This window comes from Rhagoletis zephyria, unplaced genomic scaffold, assembly GCF_001687245.7.
Source record: "Rhagoletis zephyria isolate East Lansing unplaced genomic scaffold, Rhagoletis_zephyria_1.1 Rzeph_scaffold_01139, whole genome shotgun sequence".
NCBI lineage: Eukaryota > Metazoa > Arthropoda > Insecta > Diptera > Tephritidae > Rhagoletis > Rhagoletis zephyria.
Genome location: NW_016158223.1, coordinates 93,151 through 107,712, shown reverse-complemented (window position 1 = coordinate 107,712; position 14,562 = coordinate 93,151). Strand labels below are relative to the sequence as shown.

Below are 14,562 nucleotides of genomic sequence, written 5' to 3'. Positions count from 1 at the left end.
AGCTCTGAAAGTATTCAACTCGGAACCCGCTGGTGGTAGCAGAGGAAGAGGGAGGCCCCCACTGCGATGGAAAGATCAGGTGGAGAAGGACTTGGCTTCACTTGGCGTTTCCAATTGGCGTCAGTTGGCACAGAGCAGAAACGACTGGCGTGCTTTGCTGAACTCGGCCAAAATCGCTTAGGCGGTTACAGCGCCAATTAAGAAGAAGAAGAAATTTCTTGAGATTTCTTATTTTTAGGATAATTTCCCAAATTTAAAAAAACTATCGAAATTACTGAGATTTTAGAAATATTTATATTTTCCCAAATTTTGAGAATTTTATTCATTCTAAAATCCAGCCTGAAAACTCAAAGTGTGAAACATCACAGATTGTCGAAAAATTCTTATGTTCATGGTACTTGTGTATAAAAAAAAATTCTTAGAATTCTAAAATATATTAAAATTTTTGAAAATTTCCAAAATTTTTCCACTTTTCTGAACTTTTCCACAATTTTGTATTGATATAACAGAGTTTGAGAATTTTAAATTTTTTTAAAATTTTGAAAACAACGTCCAAAAATTTTTTTAATCTTCAAAAATTACGAAAATGTTTAAATTTTCAAAAACGACGATATATGAAAATGTTTTCAACATTCGTAAACTTTTAATTTCGTTTGATCAACTTTGTATAATCGACACTTTTACTTAGAAAAAATTTGTTAGAATTCCTACAATTCTCAAAATTTTTACAAAATAAAAAATTGTGATTTACTACAATTTCTCAAATTCACTAAGTTTTAAAAGTTTAGAAAATTTTGAAATTCCACTCAAGTTATTTAAATGGAAACATTCAAGAAATTCAAAATTATCAAAACTCTAAAAAATTTTAAATTGCGCTGATTTTTAAATTTATATACACGATATATGTATGTTGAAAAATACTAATCTTTCTATTAGACTGTCCAGCCTTTGCAAGGATTAAATCGAAACATTTTGGCTAGTAAATTCGTAATCGGCTTCCGCCGTTACACCGACTAAACTAAACAAATAACAATCTCTTAATTTTCCAAGTCGTCCCTTGCCTGGGGGCAATACCTATAACCTAAGCTAACCTAAACGTGACTTTAACTGACGGTAAACAACTGAAAATTCTCGAAGTACCCTTCGACAGCCCTCTCAGTAAGGGAGCAACGCATTATGCTCAAAAAACAGTTTCTAGTAGGGCGCTGCAGACAAGCACGTCGGCTGCCATCTCTATGAGCGGAGTGACGAGGTCCAGCCCCGGATACATCCACCGCTGGACCCGAGACTGTACAGATAGGCTATAAACGGCATTTACAGGGAGACTGCTACTGCCTATACGGACTACTGTATGGACGAGAGTGAGCTTCAATTTCAGCGAGAGTTCAGCGACACTCTTTCCCAATTACTTTCTCAATACTGTAGTAGTCTAAAAAGCGACTAGGCTCCTACTTACCTACTCCAGCAAATTCAACTAACAAACCTCTCACTAAAATACAGAGGCTTCGTTGGCTTGGTCATGTCTTAAGAATGGATACAAATGCTTCAATACTGAAAGTGTTCGACGCGCTGGGGAAGGATGTGCTTGCTTGCTGAACTCGGACGCTTAGGCGATTGCTGCTTTTTTCAAGAAGAAGAAGACGGGTTCTGGATCCTTGTGGTATCACAGAAGGTCCCATTTTAGGGCTATTTGTGCTAGCAGATAAAATCGTATGACATTTTATTTTAAACCATTGTCGATTTCCATACTCATTCTAAACATTCGCAACCAATTATTTGCTTCATTTAATGCAACATCTCACCTTTGAAACTGCTTGTTACATACATACATTAGTATTAGTAGCACAATCAGGCATAAGTGCACATCACAAAAGCAAAAAAAAACACACACAATAGTACAAAGGAAAAATAAGCGAAACTAGAAAATAATTATGTTGCGACAACTAGTAAAACGTTGCATTCAACATCATCGCCGTTGACCTCATTACGCAAAGTTGCAAACATTTAAGCCGAGTGCAATAAAGCAAATTGATTACCACGAAAACAGTAACAGCAATACTAACTGTTGCTTCTTTGTTTTGGTTGTTGTTGTTGTTGTTGTTGCTGTTGTTGTCGTTGTTAAAGCTAGCATCATAAGCCACTGACACATTTACGGGTGTATAAAGTTGTCCATTTGCGAATGGGAAATTAAGCTTTTCCTTGTCGCCAGGCGTTCAAGAAAAAAAAAAGAATCGCTTCTCGCATAAAGAGGGATTAAAATGCAATAAAAATGCGCAGCTGTTGCAAAAAAAAAAAATCACTTATAAAACAGCTAAAAGAAAAGCTGTTGAGAAAAGCATTCTAACGGGTGATTTTTTTGAGGTTAGGATTTTCATGCATTAGTATTTGACAGATCACGTGGGATTTCAGACATGGTGTCAAAAAGAAAGATGCTCAGTATGCTTTGACATTTCATCATGAATAGACTTACTAACGAGCAACGCTTGCAAATCATTGAATTTTATTACCAAAATCAGTGTTCGGTTCGAAATGTGTTTCGCAAACCCAATTGCTGCGAACGGCGACGAATCGACATTTCACGGTCTTCAGCAACACTCTCAGAAACAGACGCAATATTCTCTTCTGTACGCACTGTACGCATTCGTGTGGTTGGTTTAATGTCCAATAAAGTAAACTGAGTGCGAAACTTGGTCACAATCGCATTAATTGTTTGCTCACTTGGTCGATTATGTAGACCATAAATCGGACGTAAAGCGAACCGAACACTGATTTTGGTAATAAAATTCAATGATTTGCAAGCGTTGCTCGTTAGTAAGTCTATTCATGATGAAATGTCAAAGCATACTGAGCATCTTTCTCTTTGACACCATGTCTGAAATCCCACGTGATCTGTCAAATACTAATGCATGAAAATCCTAACCTCAAAAAAATCACCCGTTATAAGTTATTGCTAGCGCTAGCGAAAAAATGACAAAGAACTTGATAAAAAAAAAAAAAACAAAAAACAAAATAGAACGATAAAAAATTTAATGAAATAATCCACAAATACGAATACAATAAAAAAAACGAAAGAAATTTTTATAACCAGAAATTCCAAAAATTGTCTGCTGCTGGGAAGCAAAAAAGCAACGAAGAAGTTCAGAAAAAAAAAAACAGTCAATGTAAATGGAAATGTGGCAAGGGAATGTGGTACTCGTTCGTAGCAAGGCGATTGTTGGTTTGTGGTGAATGGGAGCGCCAATCCAATGATGGTGGTTTCACATAGCGCTAAGAGAGAGAGATCGTCGCCGCGGCCACTCGACTACAGTGCTGGTTGGTTGGTTGGTTGGTTGGTTGGTTGGTTGGTTGGTGGTAGTGGCGGCAACAGCGAGCAAAAATGTCACTATGCAACTAACTGGCAATTGTATTTAGGTATTGGTGTTGCTTTTTATTGCTGTTTGATAGTCGAGAGCTGGTTGTCAACTGCAACTTCCAAACAGCCAACTGTGACTGGGTTATTGAACAGCTTTGTTGGCAGACAAGCTTACTTGTTTTTTTTTTTCTCGCTGTATTTTAGAATAACTTGTTATTATTGTTATTTTCGATTTTTCGTAATTTGGCTAACAATCGCTTTTAGTTGCAGCTAGTTTTGTTGTTGTTGTCATTTAGACGTTGGCCGTTGCACGAACAGCTGCCACCAACAACAACAACAAAGAAAACCACTAACAACTTTTTACGATTTTTTGTATTGCTGCTGTGTAGGCAAAATTATTTAAACCAGCGGTTATTGCGGCTTATATTTTTGTGCGAGTAGTTATGATTTTGCCTTTTCGACATGCATAATAATTTCATTTGTTTTCAGTCCATTCGATTTGTTTTTTTTTTTTTTTGTAAACTTAAATAAAATTTGTATTTTCGAAGGCCTTAGCAAATTTATTGGCCGCAATCGGTAGACAAACGTTTTAGTACGAATTCTTAATTTTGTACTTGTATTTGATTGGTGGTCTAAAATTTACTCCGCGCTTGCTACGACTTCAATATTTTTCTAGCTATTGTGAGCGCATTTTTTTTAAGAACCTGAAGCATTCAAAATAATTGCACACTTATGCATGTTAGGGTGGCTCCTAAAGGCGCTTAGACAATTTTTGGGCAAATTTTTGATTTTGCTACATTAAGGTGGACCATCAAAGTGTAAAAATTTAACACATTTTATTCTGGATTAATTTGCATGAAACAGTTAACGCTCCCTAAGAGTAGGCCCAAGTAGTGAGAGTGTTCATTAGGGTGGGCCTAAAAAGCATGTGGAAAAAATAAAGTCAGAAGTTGTATGCTCTCACCCCTAGGATTGTTCTATACCGAAAAAAAACTTTGACATCAAAGTTTTCCATGCATTTTATATCAAATTTCCTAGAATGGTCAAAGTTTTCCATGCATTTTATATCAAATTTCCTAGAATGGTGTAAAATTCTTGAAAATCAATATTTTCAATCTGAAAACTCTGTTTCTCTTCAGGAGTTTCCCAATAATGTAACCAAATTGTTTTTTTAACCATTTTTTAATAGTAACTATTTTTCATAGGCCACCCAAAAACCCAAGCAAATGCAATATGAGGACCATCAAAAAATCCTTAGTATTAAAAAACGGTATGAGGTATTATTATTGGAAGTCTCCTGAAGAGAACCTGATTTTTCCGATCGAAAAACTCGATTTTCAAGGACTCTATACCATTTCTACGAAATGTGGTTTTCCCCATATAAAATATGTATATACATGGAAAACTTTAAGCGCTTTGAGCGACCTCTAAATATTTTTTGATTTTAAAATAAAAAATAGCGGTATATTTTTTCCGATATATAAAAATCTTAGGGAGTTAGAGCATTAAAATTCCGACTTTACTTTTTTTTTTGACCACCCTAGTGTTCATACAGTAGGGTTACTTAGAAGAATTTTGGGGCTCAAAACAGGGGGGTTGCAGAATCGCCGCCATCTTATAAAAATGAGTAGTCAAGGTTTTTTCCACATCAGTACAGTACACCGTAGCAGAAAAAAATTTCGCTGGACATCGTTGAGTGTTAAATATTTTTGCAGCGCAATTTTGATTTTAATTTTTATTTTTTGCCGAACATAGAGGTTTCCTTTCGTAGTTTTTCGTCATATCTTCGTATATTGACAAATTTCAATAGGATTTTTTATACAGTGGGGCAAAGTTTGAATTTTTTGATAAAAAATTGCAATTTTTCTAGTTCTAACAATGGCTTTAAAATCTTTAGTAAGAAGCGGATTTAGTTCCTCTAAGGACCTTAAAAATTTTAGAGAAATCTATAGTAGGGAAACGAATCGCGCTGACAATTTAGAAGTCGTTTTTTTTTTGTATAGATTGTTAGTTTCATCAGATCCTCTGGTTACTTGCTCGCGCCTAATGTCAGTGGTCACCAACCGGAGATTTTCTTTGTTGAAGCAATGGAGTTAGTAAAACTTGAAGCGAATAATATTAGTTTAACGGGGCTTGGACAATAACAAAAAGCAAAAAAATATAATTTTCAACTTTTTAATCAGATTTTTTTTAGAATTTTTTGGGTATGCAGATTTGTAGCCCAATCAATTACCGTTGATTTTTGGCAATTTTTTTCGCGCAGTCTCTTACATACCAAAAAAAAAAAAAATCCAAAATATTTTTCATAAAAAAATTCTAAAACACCTTCAACAAAAAAATTCTCAAAAATCAATGCGATTTTTGACTAACTCCGAACTTGCATTTTTTATAGGCATTTAGGGATTTACATATGTACATACATATGTATGTGTTTCAGAAAATTGTCTAGAAAATGATTTTAGATATATGTATAATTTCCAAAATTTGCTTAAACGCAAGCATACAAGTAAAATCTCGCCTCCAATTTTCTGTTTTTGGTCAATTAAGTTTATTGCTCAAGTCATGTCTTTTAAAATGAAGTATTTTTCTTTTAGTTTTATCAAGGAAGCAGTTACCATTAGATTGCATGGCGAATTGCTTAAAAATACATCTCCCTATTAGGTTATTGGCTAGAGCAATAAATAATAGTGAATTTTATTGCAGCTATCAAAGTTTTATCGTCGAGTACACATAATAAATACAATGAAAATCACCCAACAAAAACACGGACCAGCAACACAACAAACAGTCCAAGCACAAAAACAATCAACACGCCAAATAGCAAACGGTAAACGTTTCAAATTTCAACTCTGACTTTTGTAAGCGTTGGCGGGTAATTTACAACCGTATTGGCGATACTTTAGCCAGCGCTCAAACATACATACATACTTACATACATACATACGCTTACATACAGAAGTGTTAATGAAGTACACTTTTCAGACTTAAAACAAAGGCGCCCTTCTAGTTAGCAAAGGTAAAGGCATGTGGTTTTATTAGAGTGTATGTAGTTGTCTAAGGGCCGTTTTCTGAAGTAACCTCTAACTTTAAAGCTCACTTTATATTTAAAGGTTGGATTAAAAATAAAGCTATGTCTAAAGTTAAGCATTTCTATTATCGGTTTTTGACGTATGCATGTTTCTTGGTTGTAAATCAATTTAAAACCGACAATAAAATGATTTACTTTAGACACAACCACAAATTTTAATGCAACCTTTAAATATAAAGTGAGCTTTAAAGTTAAAGGTTACTTCAGAAAACGGCCCTAAGTGTGATAGTAAAATAAAAATAAAATAAAATAAAAAAAAAGATAACCGATTGATGATTTTTTGTTGCTTCGAAAGTGTTAAATTGTCGATTTATTTCCATTTTCTTTAATAATTTGCAAAAATGCCAATGACCGCCTACAACAACAGCCTGCTTGTATGTTAGTGCAATGGCCGTGCAATTTATGCACAGTCTTGCTTCTTACTTCCCTCCTTAGCGCTTTCGTAACAAAGTGCTTTACATTTGCATTTCTTTGTTACGTAAAGTATTCACACTTTGTATATTGGAAGCCGCATGTATGTAGGCACACACACACACACACACATGCTGTCGTGCGAGCGCAATGTGAAATGGTCCTGCAATTTATGCAGCTCAATGCCCTCTTCTGTTTGGAAAAAAGGGTATCTAAGAAGGTTTGCAACAGGATGCTGTAACCACTTCCCGTCGAGTGGTGATTTGGTTAACTTTTTTTTATTCATATTCTTTTTTTTCCATGTATTCCCTTTTGTTGTTGCAGTGCAGTGAGTGTTGGTTGTACATACGTGTGTGTATTTGCCGCTTCACTTATTTTTTGTTAATGTTTTTTTTTTTTTAGTTCTGTTTTTGTTGTTTTTGTATTTAATTTACGCGTCGGCTATAAAATTTTCAAGGTGTGATGTTAATATGATGACTTTTAACGCTAGTTTGCCTCGATTTTTCGCACAGCGCTGCAGACAGACGAGAATGTCATCAGCATATGTATGTAAGTGTGTACATTGGGGTGTTTCAGAAACGTTTTTTATAGCGAAATTTGATCTTTTAATTTGAAATTTTGAATGAGAGTTTTTACGCGTACTTCAAAGTCTGACTTGTGTGTAATAATAAAATTCCTTCAACTTTTGAGCTTTGTAAAATCCCATCGAAGGTTCAAAATCTTACAAAAGACATTTTGTGCTTTCACGGCCGTATTTAGGTGTTATAAGACCTTAAGACATAAGATCAACCAGGCCGAGGCGCTACATAAAGCCAGTCGTTAACAACGTGCTCTGGATATCATGTGACCAGTGTTGCCACTCAGCACATTTTTTGTCTACCAAATGAACCTAGCAAAAGTGAAGCTACGCATTTAGAGCTACTACTTATTTTTATCTACATCCTTTTCATTAAGAACTCAACCGGCCAATGATATTCTACCTGGAATATATCGATGTTTCCCCGCTTTCCTGTAATCACAGCACGATATAGGGTTGCCAGCTTCGGAAGTGGATAAAGCAGTACATTTTATGTCTCCAAGGAAATACACTTTTTTTTTGCTTTTTTTTATTCATTAAACAGATGCATTTTTTGACAAAAATTTACGAAAATTAAATATGTTTATAATCACATATTTGAGATCGTTTTCATTGATTAAATGCAAACAAATATAGATATCCTTTTGCAAACAACAATAAATGCAAAAAATAAATTATTAATAATGTAAATAATTTCATATTTTTATTATCCATATTTCTAAAATCATATTAATTTCATATTTTTTAAATTTAGTAATGATTTCTTTTCCAACTTCTGTTTTCGTTAATTATAAAAATTTGCACAAGTACAATGGAGATTTTTTTTATAACAGTTTTTCAGTTTTGTTGTTTCTAAAATTAAAATATTGCTTTAAGTAATTAATTATATTACCAAGAAATGCATCTGCTCGCTTTTTCAAAACAATACCACTATCTGATTATTGCAGTTATTACAGACAGTTTGGGCAATGCTTCCATAAAATTTCAGATTTTTTTTTTCAACAGTTTTTTAATACCGTTAATTCATTATACTGAACTGGAAAAAGAATTACAAAATTAAAAAGGAGTACATTTTCAGATTTTCTTTTTGGAAGTATAGGGGTGTACATTGTAGCAGTACGTCTGGCAACCTTAATTGGATACGACAGTGGCGCTCGCCATAGAAATAAAAGATTTAACCAATTTGGTAGATGTAGCCAATTTCAGTATGAAAAGCATGAGACAAAATGTGTTCAGTCTTGTGGCTCATCCGTAGTCCGTTTGACGAGCCTCTCGGTCGGTAGAGTGCAGATGCTCGTGCCATCTACAACGTAATTCTTTGTTCTATATAACAAACTTTAACAAGCTTTCCAAAATACATCATCTTCTGATCAGTGTGACCAGATGATCTCAAAAAATGCAGCTAACACTCTAAATTAATTTTTAATGTTTAAACTTAAAACTTTGGAGCCGGCTTGAAGCGGTGTTTTTCTGATATCATAACGCTTCTAATATAGCTTGCAAAGGTAAGGTCTTACTGAAAAGTCCCTGCCTAAAAGTGTGGATTAACAAGAGCTCCTCATTTTGTTGATTGGTTTTATCGCAGAAGTAACATATTTGCATATATTTTGCTCTAAGAATTAACCATTGCAATTCAATTAATCTTACATCTTCGCTGCTCGAATTAAAAAAGATTGGTCTAATTAGCAAAAAAATTCAGGACAGAAAAATGATAACGAAGAGGGAAAATTTTTTTAATGCATCAATAAAATTTTTTTTTTTTTTATCAGAGTACTAAAAAGCTGAAAGTTACGCATGAAAAAGTAAAAAACCCACGAAGCAAGACCTAAAATTTCAAGGCTAGAGCAAAAATATAATTGCTAAATTTTTGCCTCAAAAAGGCTAACTGGGTCACACTGCTTCTAATCCTTTCCGAAAAACAACTAACACTAACAAATAAGCTTATATAAAATTTATTCTAAGCCTATGTCTAAAAAATACGCTAAACTCTGTTTACAGCCACAGCCATATAGCGGAATGTTACCAGAACTATACCTGTATATCTTAACGACATAAAATTACGTCCGACTAAACCTTAACAAGTTTTCTTTAAAACTAAACCCTCAAAAAAAAAAAATAATAATAATTCTACCAATTTTGGAAAAGCCCACTCTGCATGTAACTTCCGGACCAGTTCAGCCTCCCCTGGTCTTGTCAAAAAAGGCTGAAAGAAGCAATAAAACTCTATCTCCACTACAGCTACAACACTAACGGGCTCGAGTGGCAGACAAAGCCCACTACGATGGCACACAGCAGGTGAAATCCATTAACATTAATACCAGACATGGCGCTGAATGTCTTCTGTGTACCTCACCGTTCAAGGAGGATGCTAAAAATGAAGAAACAGACCCCATATAGACCCTCATAATATTCAGAAGCATGCTTGTATCCCCCGTACCTAGGTTGCTTGTAACCATAGTAGAGCCGCGGTGCTGAACAAGCCAGCCTAAAACTACCCAAGAGCTTATCTGAAACCTGAGATATGCCAAAGTAATCCAGAGCAGGAGTTTAGGTACGTGTCATACCAGCGAAAGACACGCAGATACGTTCTAGGCATTTAAACCAAGCAAACCCACAATTGAAACGTTATAAGGAATCAAGAGAAAATCAAATAGTCACACAAGGTGTCTTGCTTCGTACTTATGAAAATGTGTACAGTGCGGCTATACTCAATCACTTCTATTCCCGTTTGCATACTATGAGTAACAAGAAGAAACTATTTGGGGAAAGCGCTAAGCAACCCTTGCATAGCTCCGGCAGCTTTGACGGGGGAGTGTCAGGAAAAACGTAACAAGTCTCCACACACGTAGACAGGCCCGCAAATGAAATGAGGACTATGATTAGCGGATATGCACCTAAAATAAGAAGCCCCTATATAGAAAAGAAACGACGCAGAAACAAACGAGCACAGCGTTTAGAGATACACGTACAAAGTGCAGACTGAGACTATGAACATAGAACCCGACGTTCGTACCGAGATGACTTACAATGTCGACCTAGACATCTTCGAGCAATTTGCTCAAACCGCCTCCTGAAGAAATACTTGACGGTAGTACCAGGGGGGAAACCGGATGAGAAGAGGTGGTGTTAGTGGGTTAAAGTTTCACACTGACGGGGTTAAGACTTTCGATGCTTTCCATCTCTATTTGAAAAAAAAAAAAACATACAGAAACAGCAGGTACCTCCGCGCCGTCGCCGCAGAGAAATGCACCACAGGGTACCAGGTCATCCTATACCCAATGGGCCTCCGCACAATGGACTGGTCAGTCTGCCTAAAACCGGTTTTTTGCGATTTTACCTCGCCCATTTCAGTCCGCGAAGACAAAATATTTTCTGTTTCGTTGCGTTTATTACATGCACTAAAACAATCAAGGGCAGTGCATGTATACAAAACAGAAACCTGTTTTCGGTCGACTGCCCAGTTGAGTGTGCTTTCAAGTGGTGGACTGCTCAAGTTGACTGAGCTTTCTAGTGTGCGGAAGCTCAATAGCGATGCGAGCTACAATTGACCTATACCAGGAGCAGAAGAGAGACGCCTTTTGTGAAGATGGAAAGAGAGACAGAAAGATGTGAATGCGAAAATCTGAAGGTGCTGGTAGGTAGGAACGCTTGGCGAAAATTCTGTAAGGAAATGAAGCACAAGTGAAATATCTTAAAGACCAGGTCTGGTTCATGGAGAAACAAACACATAAATTCGGATGAGTGTATCGGGACGAACAAGTCAAGTTGCGAACAGCAGTAATGCGGATTAAAAATATATCGGCCCCGAAGCTGTTAAAAACGGCTGCAAAAAACTGACAGGGCGGAGATGTTCGTACCATTTTGGGTCCCTATCGGCGGAACTGTGTAAGTATAGCACTGAAGAGTTCCATGAATCAGTCGATTAGGCATTAATAGTGTTGTTTGGGGCCTAAAAAGCTGTTCGTTCGAAACGAGCTTTCATGCGACTACTTTCTTGCAATATATTCAATCTGATGTGGAATACTTTGGCGCAGCATTTTACAGCTGAGAGAAGGAGGCTCTGGCGATGAACAAAGGAAAGATGAGCTTTTTTCCGACAACAACCAAAGGATCCTCGCATATTGGGACACACTTCACTATTGGCAGTTACAATTTTGAAGTACTTCGTCTACCTATATTCTAGTGTTACCACCACAAATAATGGCAGTTCAAGTGAAGGATAGCTCTTACTAATGGATACTAGGTAGGGTTCGGTAGGAAATTGAAAATTAGTGGCAGTTATTGACGAACCTAAATTGTGATATAAAAACTTATGATCTGCCTCTTACTTTTATATGGACGATGTCGAACAAAGGTGAGTAGGGGTTGGGGGCTTTCGAGAGAACTATTCTGCGCAAGATCTATAGCTCTGTATTCATGGGCAAAGGACAACAAGGAAGATCGAAATACTAGCTTTTCGACGGCGTTGATTGGCCCAAACTAACAACAACTGTTTGCGCCATATAAAAGTATAAAACTATATTTTGCAATATATGGATTATATTTTAACATAACACTATGCGACAAAATCAAATTTTTTCCAAAAAAGCCAAGTTCGTGCAATGATTTCTGGTAAAGTGGGTAAGAATCATATACGTGTGTCGGCGATTTGTAAGTTGACGAGCGAATTTTTTTAGGGGGTGCTTGTGCACAGAGGGAAGCAAATAAAATATATGCAGGTTTATCAGAGATTTGAAATTTAAGGTCTAAATTTCAGTTTCGGGGTCAACCCAACTAACTCATAAATAGATGGGCCTTTTTTAGAAAATATTACATATCATTTATACCTTAATATATATGCATATAGAGTTTCCAGTTTATTGGATGATTTTAGCACCGATTCGGAATATGTACAAAGTTAACCCTTAAGCACACCTTCAGTTCCGACTTATTGTTGGAGTTTAAGAAGAATTTTGAGCTTTGATTTATTCGGCGACTTATAGTAAAATTGAATGGCAAATATTTTTGTTAAACATTTTAACCCGTTATATCAAAACAAAAAAAAAAATGCCCACCTATTGAGGAGTTAGAGGGTTAAGAGTTTCCACAAAAATAATCTCCGTCGTATTTTACATAAAACTGCCAAGCACATTGTATGTCTAAAATGTGAGGATCATATTGATTTCCACTATTCCCCATAAGAATATTAAAAAGCAGGAAATTTAGACCGTAAATTGCAAAAAATATCCCAGCAGTGCTAGCAAAAAAAAAATATTGAAAATTATTTTGTATTCTTAGTCGCTTGAAGCGTGTAATGAAATTTAATGGGCTGTAAAGCGGTATACCTAATTTTTTTCTAAAATAAAAAAATAATAAATTTGGGTAAATTTTTTTTATTACTTTCCCTTTTTTAATCTTTTCCCCGTCTTGAGGAATTTCTATAATTTCGTTCAACTACTTTTATTATGTAACATTCATTAACAGGAAAAGGTACTTAAATCGATTTTATTCAAAATTTCTTGGCCCTCTGCACTTTGTACAAAAAAAAATGAGAAATTCAAATTCTCTGGCTCGACAATTATTTACAGTTAACTACTCCGTTATACTTAGTGAAGTGAAATTTGTCTCTAATAACATACATATGCGTGCACTTTATTTAGTTTAAAAATTGAGTATCCACACAAACTTGTATCTTTTATTTCATGATCACTGTTTTTTTTTTGCTTGGCATTTAATCTGGCTTATGGGAAGCCATAAAAGTGCTCCACGCCTGCGCAACTAATTGCCTCGTTGTTATTGGAGCACTGCATATAGCTGTAACAACATACATACATACATACATGCATACAAGTGATCAGCAGTATGCTTAGAACCGCTACTTTTCAAAGGTAACACTTTTATAAAATTTAAACTTTTTCATATTTGGTTTTAAAAACTTTACATTGCGAAAGGGATTTCGTTTTTTTAGGTTAATTTTTAAATCACTCTAATTCTGCAAAAAAAAAATCCAACAAGGTGCACTTAATAAAATTTTGTTGATAATGCACAATACATACAATTATGTTTTTGTTATTACACAGTGGTTGTTGTGCTATTGTCGAATTTGTTGCGTGCGGATACAACAATTTTGTGCTCATTTGAATATTTTCTCCGCGCAGCAGCGGTCGCACCACAAATACATCCACGAAGATACCAGACCCCTCAGGCACACCTTTTTATTTACACACTTCCACGCATACTACACCAAAACTAATATTCGTTTAAAATTTACTCAGAAACCATGATCACTGCACCTTCGTTGACTTCGTACGATTGCCGTACGTTGTTTCACTTATTCACTTTGCTGCTATATCAATCGCAGTTTATGCTTTCATGTTTTGTTTTAAACTATTATTCCTTTTCCCCTTTCTACTGCTAGCTGTTGTTTTTTCATAATTTTTTCTTCCAGCTGTAGCAACATTTTTTTCATGCACTTAGTTATAATAAATACACTACATATTTATAAATTTGATTTTGCGCTTATGCTCATACATTTGCTTATAACCTTGTTGTTGGTATTATTGTTGGTTTTCCTTGATGAAGTACGAAATTTTTCTTCACAGTAAGCACAAACTCTTGGTTTTTATATATCTATAAATTCACGTAGACGTAATCGACACAAAGCAAAATGTCTATTAAATATATTTTTGCTAATATAAAGTTGCATGTAAATAAATTTTTTATTCCGTGGTTGTTCCGTCGGTTTTTATCGCGCCAGACACGTCCACTCAGCAACACAAAAGAGTCCACTCAGCGCTGGAGCGCAGGTAAAATGAAACTGTCTTGAAGTCGTATAAGCTGGTGCTGCTGTGGCCACAAATTGAATATATGTATATGTATGTGAGTGGATGCATGCATCTACATGTGTATATATGCTTGTATTTATGTAGAGTTTCGAACGAGTTTGTTTCGATCACTGGTTTGTTGTTGCCTTTTGTCTGTTTCATAAAAAGGTGTAAAGTAAATAGAATTATCGTCTGTGGTGAATTTATGCTAACAGCTGTTTATAAGTAAAGAGAAAGAAAGTAGTGTCTCCTTTGAAACGAGAAAACCAGCTGAGCTGTAAAGTTGATTAAGAGAACACAAAAACAGTTCTAAAAATGATCTGAAGTGGTT

General features: G+C 35.4%; 1 long non-coding RNA gene across 1 annotated transcript in view; it reads right to left on the bottom strand.

Annotated features, from left to right (window-relative positions):
- LOC108362907 (uncharacterized) overlaps window positions 1-14,330 on the bottom strand; it is a 24,356-nt gene extending 10,026 nt beyond the window's left edge. Inside the window, exon 1 of the long non-coding RNA XR_001847531.1 lies at window positions 13,939-14,330. This is a non-coding gene — a long non-coding RNA (uncharacterized LOC108362907). The remainder of the gene's footprint in view (window positions 1-13,938) is intronic.
- Between the last annotated feature and the right edge of the window lie 232 nt (window positions 14,331-14,562).